Genomic DNA, 14,990 nt, shown 5'->3' with positions numbered 1-14,990 from the left:
TCATTGCTGCTGAAATTCTGGGGCTCCATGCTTTCCTTCCTGTGAAAAAGAACTGTCCTTCTCCTCCAGGCACCCATGGTCAGAATTGGGATTTCACCTCCCAATTTCCTTATATGCAAGGATTGTTCCACTAGGAATATTGCCAGGACAAGTCTGGCTGGCAGTGGTTTCACAAGGGTCATTTCCCATCGTCTCCAAAACATTGGGGAAGGCTCCGTGCTTTCCTTCCTATGGGAAAGAACAATCCTGCTTCTCCAGGCCGCCCATGGGTGAGATTGGGATTCCACCTCCAAAATTCCTTAAATCGAAAGACTGCTCCCAGACAAAATCTGCCATTGCTGACAAGTCTGGCTGGCCTTGGACTAGTGAGGCTCTCACCTGCCTTCCAAACACTGGGGCTCTGTGCTTTCCTTCCTATGGAAAAGAACTGTCCTTCTCAGCCAGGTGCCCATGGCCATAATTGGGGTTCCACCTCCAGCATTGCCTACTGTGAGAGACTGGAGCAGATTGCTGGCTCAAAACATTTCATGTGAAATGGAGGAAGGGGCAGGTCCAGCCTTGCCCTGCCCTGGAACATCAGTGTTATGTTTGCCTAATTATCCAATCACAAATAAAAAAAAAAAATAAACCAGAATTAATTGTAGCAGCAATTTTAATGAAGTAGTTTAGAATATATAAAATTGAATACACTCAAAATATTGACAATATAATTTGGTTCAAATGAGGAATAATCTGGTTCTGATAATAACGCATAAGCAAAAGATTACCGTGGGGTACGGAGTGCAAGGGCTTTGGGACCCCTGCCACCTCATGTACAAGGTCATCAATTCCCCTTTTCATGCTGTGTGCCATCACCATCTCCTCCCATTTTCGATTCGTCACATTCGTATTTCCACCCTCATCATCATCTTCATCACGCATGCGCCACCATCCCTTGTAGGTGGTCTCACCACTCTTTGGGGGTGGTCTGAGGAAGGCTTCTCCTCTTCCTCAGGTGTCCTTTATTTCCGCTTTGGAATACACATGCGCACCAAGCTGCTATAGTATGAGCCAAAACTAACATTATATGAGCCAATGCCATGTTCTAACATTAAAGCAATAAATCTCATACAATTAACATGTTCCTGATTTCCACCCAAGTTCTCCCTCTCTTTCAGATAAATTGAGTAATAGTTATCTCTTACTCCTTCCTGTCCTGAACATCTGCAGGAGAAAGGGGGGGGAGGGGACCCCTCCCCTCCCTTCTTCCTGGCATTTCCCTTTTTAACCATTTTTTTATCGCCAAATAATAATTACTGTCTCGATTACTGTTTCAATTTTGTCAGCATGAATCACACCTCTTTATCACAATTAGATATTAGGAAAAAGCTTTTCCTGAAAAAGTGATCAAGTACTGGAATTGTCTGCCCTGGGAGGTGGGGGAGTCACCATCCCTGGATGTGTTTACAAAAAGACTGGATATAGTGCTGAGTGCCATGGTCTAGTTGAGATGGTGTTAGGGCATGCATTGGATTTGATGATCTTAAAAGTCTCTTCCAGCCTTGTGATTCTGTGATTCTGTGCCTGTGTGACATCACAGACCAGGTTGTGACACCATACAGTAGGCTATGACATTGCTGGTTTACTATGTGACATCACAGAGCAGGTTGTGACATCACAGTGTGGCAACATGACATCACAGAGCAAGCTGTGAGGTCACAGAGTGTACTGTGACATTACAGGGTGGCTGTGTTACATCACGGAAGGTGTTGTGACATTGCAGGGTGGTTCAGTGAGCCCACAGAGGTGCTGTTTGACATGCTAAGTGAGTTTTGACATCAGGATGTGACATCCCAGAGCAGGCTGGGACATTCATTGGCTGGTTGTGTGACCTCATCAAACAGGTTGTGATGTCACAAAGTGGCCTGTGACATCCCAGGATGGCTGTGTGACATCACAGAACAGGCTGTGAGGCCACAGAGAAGACTCTGCCATCGTAGATAAGGGCTCTGTGCCATCACAGAGAAGCTGTGTGATGTCACAGAGAAGGCTGAGTCATGACAGAGTGGGTTGTGACATCACAGAGCTGCCTGTGAAATCCCAGAGTGTGGGAGGACAGATTGTCAAGAGAACAGAGATAGTGCTGAAGGCTATCTTGCTCCTGATGAATTGCAGCTGGACTAATTCCAAAGAGTGGGAAAAGCCTTGCCCGGAATAGGATGTGTTTTCCAAAGAGTGGGTTTATAAAGGAGTGGGTTGGCTGGCCGAGAATTAACTGCAGTCTGCAGGATGTGCTGTGGGGAAAAAGAGCTGAGCAGTTGTGTGAGGGGCAGAAAAGGGAAGATGGCGTGTAAGGGAGAGACAGGCTCATGTGGTTGTGCAAGGGGCAGGAAAGAGTGAGCTGGTCCCACAGAAGGAAGAGAGAAGGAGTCAGAAGGCTGCATGGAGTTGCCTGAGGGTAGTCTACAGACAGAAAGGTTTGAGAGTTTTTAGATAATAAGGGGCTGGCGCTTGGGTCATGACCCAAAGTCACAGATGGGGGAAGGGCCCAGGAAGACCAAGGGGTATTGAAGGCTGACCACGAGGCAAGCACACATCTTGACCCTACCTCCTCTTGGAATTTCCATCTGAACACCACTGGAATCCAGGAGTTGGTAGCTGTGTGTGTGCTTCTCTGTATCTTTTTTGTCTTTCTCTCTTTCTGTGTCTTCTTCTGTTTCTGTGCTCCTGCAAATTTTGATTAACAATTAATTGAACAGGCTTAGATTTTTTGAAGTTGAATGGAGCAAATCAATGCTTTGAGAAATGATTTTTGTTGATTGAATGTCTCTCATTGTTTGACGTGAGAAGAATTTTAAAAGGTAATACAAAACTTTTTGCATAACTGTTAAACCACTGAGATGCTGAACACGCCTCTGTGAAACAAAGATGTTAAAGATGAAAAAACCCAGGAACCTCCTCTTCCTTTCCTGTCAACAAAGAAGTAGTGGGTCCCAGCCCCGGCCCCCATCTCAACCAAACCAAACCAAACCCTGCCTTGGGCTGAGCCCCTTCCCCCCTCTCCAGGCTGCGCCCTCCCATCAGCCCCATTCAAACCAAACCAAACCCCAACAACTACCAAACAGGAAAAAAAAAGAGGCTACAAAACCCCAACCAGAACAAAGCTAGCCACAGCTATTAAAATCTTACCATCAAGTCCCCTCCCCCCAACACAACTCAAACCAAAAAGCCCTACAACCTACAACCCACACAAAATAACCCTACAACTAAAATTAAACACAAAACCCCAAAAAAACAACCATAAAACCAATCCTAACACAACCCAACCACAACTTCCACTACAAGTTACTGGTGGGTCAGGTGTTACCCCTTGCAATACTTCAATCCTCCCATGAGTTAAAGAAAAACAAAATACAAGCATATTAAAAAACAATATAAAACCATCAAAGTCAGTAAAGAAGAAATTAAATCCCCCTAAAAAAAAGAAGAAAAATTACCTTACTCTTAAAACTAAAATCCTCCTTTAAATTATAAAGAAAAAACTCTTGTTCATTATAACACATAAAACAAAAAAAACCTAAAAAATATTCAAAGTAATATAAAAAAAACCCACAAAATAAAAGAAAAAATTAGAAGAAGTGTAGTTCATCAAAATTTTAAACAGAAAAAAAAAAGTAATCCAGTACCCCCCAAAAGAGGATCTCTATTTTCAGTGATAAAAATATTTTTAAAAGTAAATAATAAAAACTTTCCCCTTTAAATACATCATCTTCAAAACAATACCCCATAAGTTCACATGGCCCATCAACAAGCTGTAAAAAAGCTTGTAGCAATGAAAATAACTTCACAATAAGAAAGTTCTCCGGACAACTGTTATCCATTACTAAAGTAAGAACCACAAAAAAACCTATTTTTTCCTTTTCTAAAAAAATCTCCATAACCTTAGCAAAAGAACGTCTCTCCTGAAGTAAACTAAAAAAAGACTATTCTAGAAATAGTGAACTAACTAGAAATTTTAGGTTTATTTTCTTTACATTGTCAGTAAAAAAAAAAGCTGTACAGAAAAAAATGAGTTCAAAAGAGTTTATTTTAATGCTTACTACCTTTTTTCTTTTAGTTACTTTCAATAAAATTTTCTTTATACCCTTTTTAAAAGTTTAAGCCTATTTTACCTGTCTCCTAATCCTATCTCACAGCAAAAAAAAATGCATAAATAATTAACCAACAATAAAACCCACCACACTCATCAATATATTAGGAAATCTCAAAAATAGAAAAATCATAAATTAACAAACAAAAAAACCCCCTACAATGTCATAATAAAACCTTTTGCCAAAGTTTCTCTGATTTTCTAAAGTTCTCAGTAAAATCTGTTTGGCTGTTTTGAGCTCCTGAGAATCTTTTGATGATATTTCTCCAGTGCATCAAACTCAGAGTACACAAATAATTGTAAATACTTTTAAATGTCTCCTTCAGAGAGTTTCTTGGAGAATGGGAGTCAGGGCTTGTGTGTCCTGCTTGGCACAGCCCAGGCAGGGCTCTCCCAGCCCCATTCCACACTCCATTTCCCAGCTGCAGCCGCTGGTGCCTCTGAGTTGTGCTGGCCCAGCCCCAGGGACGCTCTCCTTGTCTGCCCATTCCCCCACGGGCTCTGGCCAGGGATGGCCTCAGTGGGGGCTGCTGACATCCTCAGCAACTTGGAGGCTGCTGCTGAATTGTACTGCTGCAGAGGCTTGTTCAGCCTGCAGCTCTTCAGTGCAGGAATTCAGTGTCCCAGGGCTCATTAACATTCAAACACCTTCACAAGCCAAGCCTCTGGGAATAAATTGATTTAGGTTTTCAAATCTTTTGTGGTTAATTAGACAGATTCCAGCAGTGTCTTCAAGCTGAATATATTCTACTTAAAAAGACAGTGAGAAATTAATTCTTTATGTCCTGTCTAGGTTTTTTTTTTTTCCTGTTACTACATTGATAGTTGCAATCTCCAATTGACACTGAATCCAAGTACCTCGTCATGCAGTCTGTATAGATATGAAAATCAAGACCCTTCATGGCTGACAATCAATCAGACTCTGTCCCTACCCCCACCCCACCATTTCCCCCATCCAAGGCCTGGCACTCAGAGCAGCCTTGTGCAAATCTGAGCTCCCTCCAGCCCAGGCTGCAGCTGCAGCTTTCAGCTCCTTGGCTCCAACTCCCACCTGCTTTCCTTGCAGAAGGAGCTGCCCGAGACACAGAGGGATGTTCATTTCTTGTCAGCCAACAAAGCCAAGGCAAGGCACAGCTCTATCAAATGCAATAGTCATTCTTCTCCCTGGCTCTGCCCTATCCCTGATCTGCAAAGCCTGTCCTGTTTCCTTCATCCCTGCATTGCCAGAGACTTGCTGGGACAAGGGAGCTCTGCTCTGGGGATGGAGGGAGGTGCAAGTCCCACCACTGGAGTGGGGACCACAACTCATCAGGTTTGTTTCCTTTGGGGATCAGGAACTGCTGAGACTCAGAGGCACAGAAAGTTTCTCTTCATGGCCAACAGACCATAGTAGAACAGGACAAAATTTAATACCAATGACACTCTTCCCTGAGCTATGTGCAACGTCCAGCAGCATCTGCTGAGTCCACCATTCAGAAGTGATTTCTATACTAAAAATAATTTCAGACAAACATGGTTTTATGATAGATATAAATACACTTAAGTTCTTGTATCAGGATGCTCGTCCTGGAGTGGGGGCAAAACAACTCGAACAATTCCTGACTTGCAAAGCTGTCAGTGGTGGATGGAGAAGGGAGGTCAGGCTGCTCTTGGTGTTGAGGAAATGCTGAAACCAGCCTGACTCACTTCATCTCCTCCTGTCCTGGCTGATCTCCCCTCTTTCCCCTTCCACCCATTGGCTTTTGTCTCCCACCAGGCCCCCCGCTGAAGAGCCTGGCTCTGTGTTCTCCAGCACTTCCTGGCTGGCACTGCCAGGCTGGGATGAGGAGCCCCTCAGCCTTCCCTGCTGCGGGCTGGACAAGCCCAGCTCCCTCAGCCTCTGCTCACAGCCCAAGGGCTCCAGCCCCATCTTGGAGGCCCTTCCCTAACCCTGCTCCAGCTGCCAGACATCTTTCCTGCCCTGGGCAACCCAAACCAGGCCACAGGGACCTGGATAATCCATGGCCTTGATGTCCTGCTCACACAGACCCGGCCCCTTGTCCCCATGTCAGGCTCTGGGATGGAACCTGTGGAACATCCTTTGCTGGAGGCTGTGGCTCCAGGGGGACCAGGGGGATACCGGGGGACAGGGACCCCACTGGGCATGAACAGCATTGGACTTGTTGGGAGAAACTGTGAGGGGCAGCTGGGGCAGAGTGACCAACCCAGTGACCTGACACAGCCCTCCTGGGATGTCACATGGCCCCTCTGTGAGGTCACAGCTCATTCTCTAATGTCACACACCTGATCTCTGATGTCATAGCCCACTCTGTGATGTCATAGTCTGCTCTGTGATGTCAGACCTCTGCCCTGTGATGTCACAGCTGGCTCTGTGACGGCACAGAGGCAGTCTATGATGCTGCAGCTGCTAGATAACCTCACATAATCCACTCTGTGATGTCATAGCTCACTCTGTGACCTCATGTTCCCAGATGATCAATTGCCTCCACCAGGTGAGCTGACACCTGGAGCTTGTTCTCCAAAACCCCAGGCCTATGGAAAGCACACAATGCCCATTGTGTCAGAAGGGGAACTGGGAGTTCACCAGCCTCAGTGTCCTGCCAGCTCAGCCAGGCCCACTGGAACATTGGGGTCCACGACCACCAGGGACCACCAGAGAGACCCCCAGGACAGAAGAGCACATGGGTAGAGGGGAGGGGAAATCTGTTATTGATTTTGGGGAAATGATTATCAGATGTGTGCTTAGTCCAGGACAATCAATGAATATGTGTGCAAAATGCAGAAAATAAACAGACACTTTCCTGTACTCAGCACGCACGGCTTTGGGAGGAGCTCTGCCCCGTGCATCCGGCTGAATAAAGAATGCTGCTTCTTAATGCTGCATTGGTGTTGAGGAGTTTTCTGTTTTAGAGAATTTTTGGTAGCACTCCCACTGCCAAGGAAAGCTCTGTCTCCTGCTGTTCACAAACAGAGAAGGGCTGGTGGCAGATGTGGGGGTCAGAGGCTGCCTGGGGCACAGTGACCATGAAATAATCAAGATTTCAATGTCCTGTGAGAGAAGGAGGGGCAGCAACAAAAACTTCTACCCTGGAATTAGGCAGGGCAGACTTTGGCCTATTTAGGATGCTGATTTGGGGAGTACCGAATGAGGTACTGATTTATTTTTCTAAGGGAAACAGCCCTTAAAAACAAAGGGGTGCAGGAAGGATGGGCACACTTAAAGAAAGTAATGTTAAGGGGGAAGGAGCAGCCTGTCCCCAGTGTGGCAAAAGATGAGCTAGTGAGGAAAATGACTGGCCTGGCTCCCCTTGGAGCTTTTTGTGGGAACTCAGGGAATAAAAAGGAGCAGCAACTCAGGAAGTGTTTAAGGATGTTGTTAGGTCATGCAGAAAGAAATTAGAGAGGTGAAAGCTCCATTAGAACTTAACTTGGCAGCTTCTGTAAAAAGAATAAAAATGTATTTATAAAAAAAGGTATAGCAAAAGGAGGAACAAGGAGAACCTCTATGCTTTATTGGATGCAGTGGAGAATATAGTAACTAAAGGAAAAGGCTGAGCTACTGAATCTCTTGTTTTTCTCAATTTTCAAGATTAGGACAAGTTGTCCTCAAGGCAAGTGTTCTCCTGAGCTGGTAGATGGGCACAGGGAGCAGAACAGACCCCTGGAATCCAGGAGAAAGCAGCTGCTGACCTACTGAGCCACACAGATGTTGCTGGCACCCGATGGGATCCATCCTAGGGGGATGAGGGGAGCTGGTGGATGAGCTCCCCAAGCTCCTCTCCATCATTTCCCATCAGTCCTGGCTCAGTGGGGAGGTCCCAGAGCACTGGAGGTGCCAGTGTGACCCCATCCCCAGGAAGGGCTGGAAGGAGGATCTGGGGAACTCCAGGCCTGTCAGCCTGACCTTGGTGCCGGGCAAGGTTATGGAACAGATCACTTTGAGTGCCATCACAGGGCACCCACAGGATGGCCGAGGGATCAGAGCCAGCCAGAGTGGATTTTAGGGGTAGCATGTCCTTCCTGAACAACCTGGTCTCCTTGTATGACCAAAAGACCCACCTGTGGATGTCAGAAAAGCTGTGGATGTTGTCTGTCTGGACTTCAGCAAGGCCTTTGACACTGTCTCTGAGAGCATTCCCTGGAAAAGCTGCAGCCCATGGCTTGAGCAGGTTCCCTCCTTGCTGGGACATTTAAGAGCTGGCTGGAGGCTGTGCCCAGAGAGTGATGGGGATGGTGCTTCATCCAGCTGGTGTCCAGGCACTGGTGCTATCCCCAGGGATCAGTGTTGGGCCCAGTCCTGTTTCATATCTTCACTGATGATCTGGATGAGGGGATTGAGTCCACCATCAGCAAATTTGCAGATGACACCAAGCTGGGTGAGAGTGTGGATCTGCTGGAGGGCAGGACAAGAGGACACAGCCTTAAGCTGCACCAGGGGAGGTTTAGGCTGGACAGCAGGAAGACGTTCTTCACAGAAGGGTGATTGGGCATTGGAATGTGCTGGCCAGGAGTCACTGTCCCTCTCCAGTGGCACTTAGTGGCATGGTCTGGGTGACAAGGCGGTATTAAGGCATTGGTTAGACTTGATAATCTCAAAGGTCTTTTCCAGCCTATTGGATTCTGTCATTCTGTGATGATTGGGACACTCTGGGGCCATGGTGACACTGCGGGATCTTGTGGAACTAAGGGGGACCATAGTGACACTGTACAGCCACATTGAACCAGGGGTCCATTGTGGTGTTGTGGGGCCAGATGGAACCAGGGAGTCCACTGTGACACTCTGGGTCCTTGAGGGGCCCCAGAGGCCATTGTGACACTGCAGGGCCTTGTGTAACCAAGGGGTTTCACCATTTTGACACTGCGAAACCAAGGAGACCATTGGGAGACTCCAGGGCCCAGTGGAACCAAGGGGCTGTCTGACACTGCGGGGCCTCATGGGACCAAGGGGACATTGTGACACTGCAGGATCCTGTGGAACCAAGGGGCCACTGTGACACTACGGGGCCTTGAGCAATCTGGAAGAAGTTGTGACGCTGTGTGGCCTTGTGGAAACAAGGAGTCCATTGTGACACTGAGGGGACTTGTGGAATCCCAGAGACCATGGTGACAGTGTGGGACCTCATGTAACCATGGGGCCATTGTGACAGCCTGGGGCCCCATGGAACCAAGGGGCCACTGTGAAACTGCGGTACCAAGGATGACATTGTGCCACTGTGAAGCCCCATGGAACCAAGAAGAACATTGTGACATATTGGGGCCCCATGGAACCATGGAGACCATTGTTGCTCTGCATGGTCTCATGGAGCCAAGGAGACCAGTGTGAGAGTGCAGGGCCTGGTGTAACCAAGAGGCCATTGTGACACTGAGGGACCCCATGGAACCAAGGACATCTTTGCAGATGACACCAAGCTGAGTGTGAGTTCTGATCTGCTGGAGGGTAGGAGGGCTCTGCACAGGGCCCTGGACAGGCTGGATCCAGGACCAAATCCAACAAGGTGAGGTTTAACAACTCTCAGAGCCAGGTCCTGCTCTTTGGCCACAACAACCCCTGCAGCACCACAGGCTGGGGACAGAGTGGCTGGAGAGCAGCCAGGCAGAAAGGGAGCTGCAGGGACTGCTGGACAGCAGGTTGGACATGAGGCAGCAGTGTGCCCAGGTGGCCAAGAAGGCCAATGGCTCCTGGCCTGGATCAGGAATGGTGTGGCCAGCAGGAGCAGCTGCTGTGCCAGCACTGATCTGCCCCCAGCTCTGCACACAGACATTGCTGCTGCAGCTCCAGAGAAGGCAACCAAAGGGCATCTCTACAGAAAACTTTACTGGGATATCCTTTAGTGGCTTTAAAGCCACCAAGAGCGCAGCCCCTCATTGACAAAGTGTGTGGCCACAGGGAAGGTGGAGAGAAACAAAATGAGAAATGGCACAAACAATGACATTGCTTTTTGGACAACATGAAAAAAGTAAAACAAACAAAGAGGAGCTCCAAAATGAAAACGAAAAGAACTATCAAAGATTACTTTTATTACAAGTGATTGGCAGAAATTGGCCAGTAGTTTGATGGTCCTGAAAGCATCCAGTCATCAGTGTCCACACTGCAGCCTTGAGCTCCTGGTTCCTCAGGCTGTAGATGAGGGGGTTCAGGGCTGGAGGCACCACCGAGTACAGAACTGACAGGGCCAGATCCAGGGATGGGGAGGACAGGGAGAGGGGCTTCAGGTACATAAAAAATGACGTGCTGACAAACAGGGAGACCACGGCCAGGTGAGGGAGGCAGGTGGAAAAGGCTTTGTGCCGTCCCTGCTCAGAGGGGATCCTCAGCACAGCCCTGAAGATCTGCACATAGGAGTAAACAATGAACACAAAACAACTAATTATCAAACAGGCACCAACAGCAAGAAGGCCCAGTTCCCTGAGGTAGGATTTGGAGCAGGAGAGCTTGAGGATCTGTGGGATTTCACAGAAGAACTGGCCCAGGGCATTGCCATGGCACAGGGGCAGGGAAAATGTATTGGCTGTGTGCAGCAGTGAATAGAGAAAGGCACTGGCCCAGGCAGCTGCTGCCATGTGGGCACAAGCTCTGCTGCCCAGCAGGGTCCCGTAGTGCAGGGGTTTGCAGATGGACACGTAGCGATCGTAGCACATGATGGTCAGGATGGAAACCTCTGCTGAGATGAAAAAGACAATAAAAAATAGCTGGACTGCACATCCTTTGTAGGAGATGTTCCTGGTGTCCCAGAGGGAATTGTGCATGGCTTTGGGGACAGTGGTGCAGATGGAGCCCAGGTCAGTGAGGGCCAGGTTGAGCAGGAAGAAGAACATGGGCGTGTGCAGGTGCTGGCCGCAGGCTACGGCGCTGATGATGAGGCCGTTGCCCAGGAGGGCAGCCAGGGAGATGCCCAGCAAGAGGCAGAAGTGCAGCAGCTGCAGCTGCCGCGTGTCTGCCAATGCCAGCAGGAGGAAGTGGCTGATGGAGCTGCTGTTGGACATTTCCTGGGGCTGCACTTGGGGACCTGTTCATGGAGAAAGGACAGTGACAAGTCAGGAGAGGCTGCTCTGAGCAAAACCTGGGCCATTCCCTGTAGATTGTCCTGCTGTGACTTACCCACCCTTGTTTCTGCACTTGGAAAACCTTCAGCCAGGTCTCTGCCTTAGCTCCAGTTGGGCTGGCTGAGTGTGCCAGGAGCAGCCAGTCCTGTGCGTGGGGACACCCAGGAGGGCAGCTCAGAGCTTGGAAGGGCACAGCAAGGAGATCCCCAGCTGTGCCCATGACGGGATCTCAGCGAGGGGGCTCAGCTCACTCCCCTTTCCCATGGACTGCTTTGCCCACAGCCCCACAGGTGCCAGGGAAGCTTGGACACCCCATTCCCATGGGCACCCCTGCCTGGCAGGAATGCCAAGGGCAGTGCCTGACTCAGCTGCTACAAATGCCAGAGCCACCCTGAGAGCAGCAGATCACAGTGACAATACCAGGGCAGTGCAGAAACAAGAGAAGATGTTGTGGTGCTGTGCCTGAGAGGGCAGGGCAGAGACAGCCGGGCACTCAGGACAGTGTTCCCGTGCCCAGCTGTGCCCAGCACCTCCCACACACCAACAGTGCCCTCCTGCCCCCAGCACTGCTCTCTTCAGCCGCCTCTCCTTCCCTGAGCATCTCCCTGGGCCTGGACATTCCCTCCTGAGAGGAGCCTTGTCCCTGCCAGTGCTCACAGAGCCCATCCCAGCCTGTGTGCCCTCGCCCTGGCCCTACAGAAACCTGCCTGTGTGCAGGGCCCTGCCTGGGGCAGGCTCTGGCTGCAGGTGGGCAAGGGCAGCTCAGGAGAGCCCTGCTGGGCCCTGCAGAGGTGATGCTGCTGCTGTCCAGGGCTGAGCAGTGGCTGAGGGCCCTTTGGGAGGCTCCCAGCAGAGAGACTGACCACCCAAAGTGACAGTTCTGGAGTCCCTGCAAATGTTCCAACATTCCTTTGATGATCCTGCTGTGTGTCCCTTTCCACTCAGAATGTTCTGTCATTCTGGGATTACAATTCCTCTGCTGCTTCCCTCATCCCCCTGTTACCTATAATCAAAAAGAGAAATAAACCCTTGCAACAGTGTTAGAAGAATAGAGTAAAAACCAGACCTTTCTTGGAAGCTTCCAGGTGTCCCAGTGGAAATGGAGCACACCCAGGCCCTGATTTCAACAATTTTTAAAGGTTGATTAATTGGGATATTGAACAGGAACATCCAATAGCAGATTCAGTTGCCACAGTTACACACCCCTGGCTCAACTCATTGCAGCAGGTCCAAAGGCTTCTTTGCCTTCACTTTTTCTCATGACTGCTCATATTCAGGTTAAAAAAAAAAAAAAGAGTTCCTATAAGTCCTCTTCCTATAAGACTGTTTAGTATATCAGGACTATATAAGAGAATAACGCTATACAGTATTTCAGGAATATATTTAGACAGTCAGTTTTCTTTCTAAAATCTAAAAATAAAGTAAGGAAACATACTAGAGGTTTTTAAGGATAAAAGTTTTATTAGTATATAATAGTAGTTTAATAGAGTTAATTGAGAGTTTATTAAAGGTAAGCAACGATAATAGTTTTTTACAAATATAATAGTAACTTAGAGAGCTATGAATACATAAAAATGTAGAAAATGCAAAAATCTTTTTGTCATCACCCCAACTTTCCCATCCTGTTCCAAGTAGGAAATTGAAAAAACTCTCAGGAAAGCTCCTGATCTATCCAGCAATCCCAGGCTTACCTTCTTTGGGAAGTGTCCTCCAGAGCTGTGCCCAGGCTGGTCTGGAGCTGGGAGCAGCCCTGCCCCACCCAGCCCCTCTCAGCAGCAGCAGCACCTGCCCTGCTCAGGGTGGCTCCTTCCTCCCACAGCTTCTCCCCAGTGCTGGCAGCAGCTCCCTGGGCTGGCTGAGAGCTGTCCCTGGCAGGCAGCAGAGTCCCTGCCCCAGCACAGCACCCTGGGCTGCAGGAGCCTGCTCTGCAGGACAGCCCTGGGCACCCCTGGCTGCTCTGCACAAGAGACAATCAGAGAATGTACTCACAGGGTCTGTAGGCATTGGGATGTTGCAGCTGTAGGAGATCACTGCAGGAGCTGCAGCTGCATTGTCCTGCAGCCAGAGGTTCCTGTGCCAAGGGCTGGCAGGGATTCTGCCCCAGGCACTTCTCAGCACCTTCCCAGCCCTGACTGACGGAAGCTCTCTGTGCCTCTGTGCTGTGCCCGGGCTGGCTGCAGGCAGTGCCCCAGCCCTGCTGGGCTGGCAGAAGAGCTGCTCAGCAAGAGAAATGTGCTTTTCAAGCTCTTCTTGGTTACCAGCAGCTGCCTCTGTGCCAGCAGCCCAGCCCAGCTCAGCAGCACAGACACAGCACAAGGACTTTAATGAGCCTCTGGGGCTTTGTGCTCAGGCCCTGAACATCAGTCCCTGAGAGGCAGCTGAAGAAACCTCTCCAGAACTCCAAGTCAGAATCACACTCCAAAGTTTCTTGCACTTTTAATGGGTCCCAGGGAGGGACAGCACTGAGAAAGTGTCCCCAGGCCCCAGGCAGAGCAGAGAACTGCAGGCAGTGATGACAGGTGGGGACAAAGAGAAGCCAAGGCTTGGTGCCCTGGGGCACAGCAGGCTCTGTGCCACCAAGGGCTGGCAGGAGACACCTTGTCCTGAGCCACTGGGGCCTCCTGGCACAGCCCCAGCCAGGCTGGCCACTGGCAGCCCCTTGTCCTGCCCTCAGCATCCCCCCTAGCCCACATGCCAGTGGCCTCAAGGATCTGCTGGAAGGAGTCCCTGGGGAGCCTTGCTCAGCAATGGCCCTGGGGCTCCTTCATGCTCCCAGGGACTGCAGGCTTTTCAAAGGACTTTGGGTTTGGCTTTTGCCTTGGAGTTTCTGAGAGGTTTGTGCAATCATGGCCTCCAATGATCTGCTGTAATTAGTCTCTGGAGAGGCTTTGTCAGTAACAACACTCAGTGGGGCTCATTAATGCTTCAATGTACTTCAGTTATTTTCAGGTACTTGGTGTCTCTCTTTTGATACAGACTCTGGGAGAGGTTTGTGCAATCATGGCCCCAATTATCTGCTTTAACGAGTCCCTTGAGAGCTTTGTACTGACACTCAGTGGGGCTCATTACTACTTTGAGATACTCAATATTTTTAAGGTACTTTATGGATTTATGGATACTTTTAGGTATTTTTAATGATTTTCATTCCTACACTAAGTCTCTGACAAGGTTTTTTGTGCCATCCTGGCCTCCAGTTCTCTTCTTCAACGAGTCCATGAGGAAAATGTGTTGAGGATGGACCTCAGTGGGACTCATTAATGCTTTGAGAAACTTTGGGTGTTTCCTCTGACTTTGACTCCTGGAAAGGTTTGTGCAATCTCCTCTCAGGCCCTGAAGTTCAAGGGCTGAGCTCTAAAAGCTCCACAGGGCTCATTAGGATCAAGCAAGTCCTGACAAACCATGGCTCTGCCTTGATTTCCCTCTGCTCTCATGCAGTTCATCAGGAAATTTTCTGTAGTGGTTTTGGTTCACCAATTTGAGATTTCTTGGCCAATGAATCAATTATTGTGGTGGGTTCAGTGTTGGCTAATTACCAGGGCATTCCCTGGAATATACTTACTCATTTCCTGCTGTGAGATAGGATGAGGAGAAAGGCAAAGTAGGCCTAAAACCTAAAAGGGTTTCAAGAAAAGTTTATTAACAGTAACTAAAGAATGAGTAATAAGAATCTGAACAAAACTTTCAGAACACTTGTATCTCCCTATAGCCTTTTCTTTCTTCCTGACAATGTAAACAGACAAAACCTGAAACTTTCAGTCAGTTTACCACCTCTTTCTTCAGTTCACTTTGGGAGAGGAGTCTCTCCTTCATGCCAGGG

At 48.8% G+C, this 14,990-nt stretch overlaps 2 pseudogenes; one reads left to right on the top strand and one right to left on the bottom strand.

Moving 5' to 3' along the window:
- The window catches only part of LOC119696322, a 2,199,709-nt pseudogene that overhangs the window by 572,271 nt on the left and 1,612,448 nt on the right, over positions 1–14,990 (top strand).
- The window catches only part of LOC119696323, a 1,148,804-nt pseudogene that overhangs the window by 520,638 nt on the left and 613,176 nt on the right, over positions 1–14,990 (bottom strand).

Source organism: Motacilla alba, unplaced genomic scaffold (assembly GCF_015832195.1).
Source record: "Motacilla alba alba isolate MOTALB_02 unplaced genomic scaffold, Motacilla_alba_V1.0_pri HiC_scaffold_28, whole genome shotgun sequence".
NCBI classification, from domain to species: Eukaryota; Metazoa; Chordata; class Aves; order Passeriformes; family Motacillidae; genus Motacilla; species Motacilla alba.
This window is presented reverse-complemented; position numbering and strand designations above follow the sequence as displayed.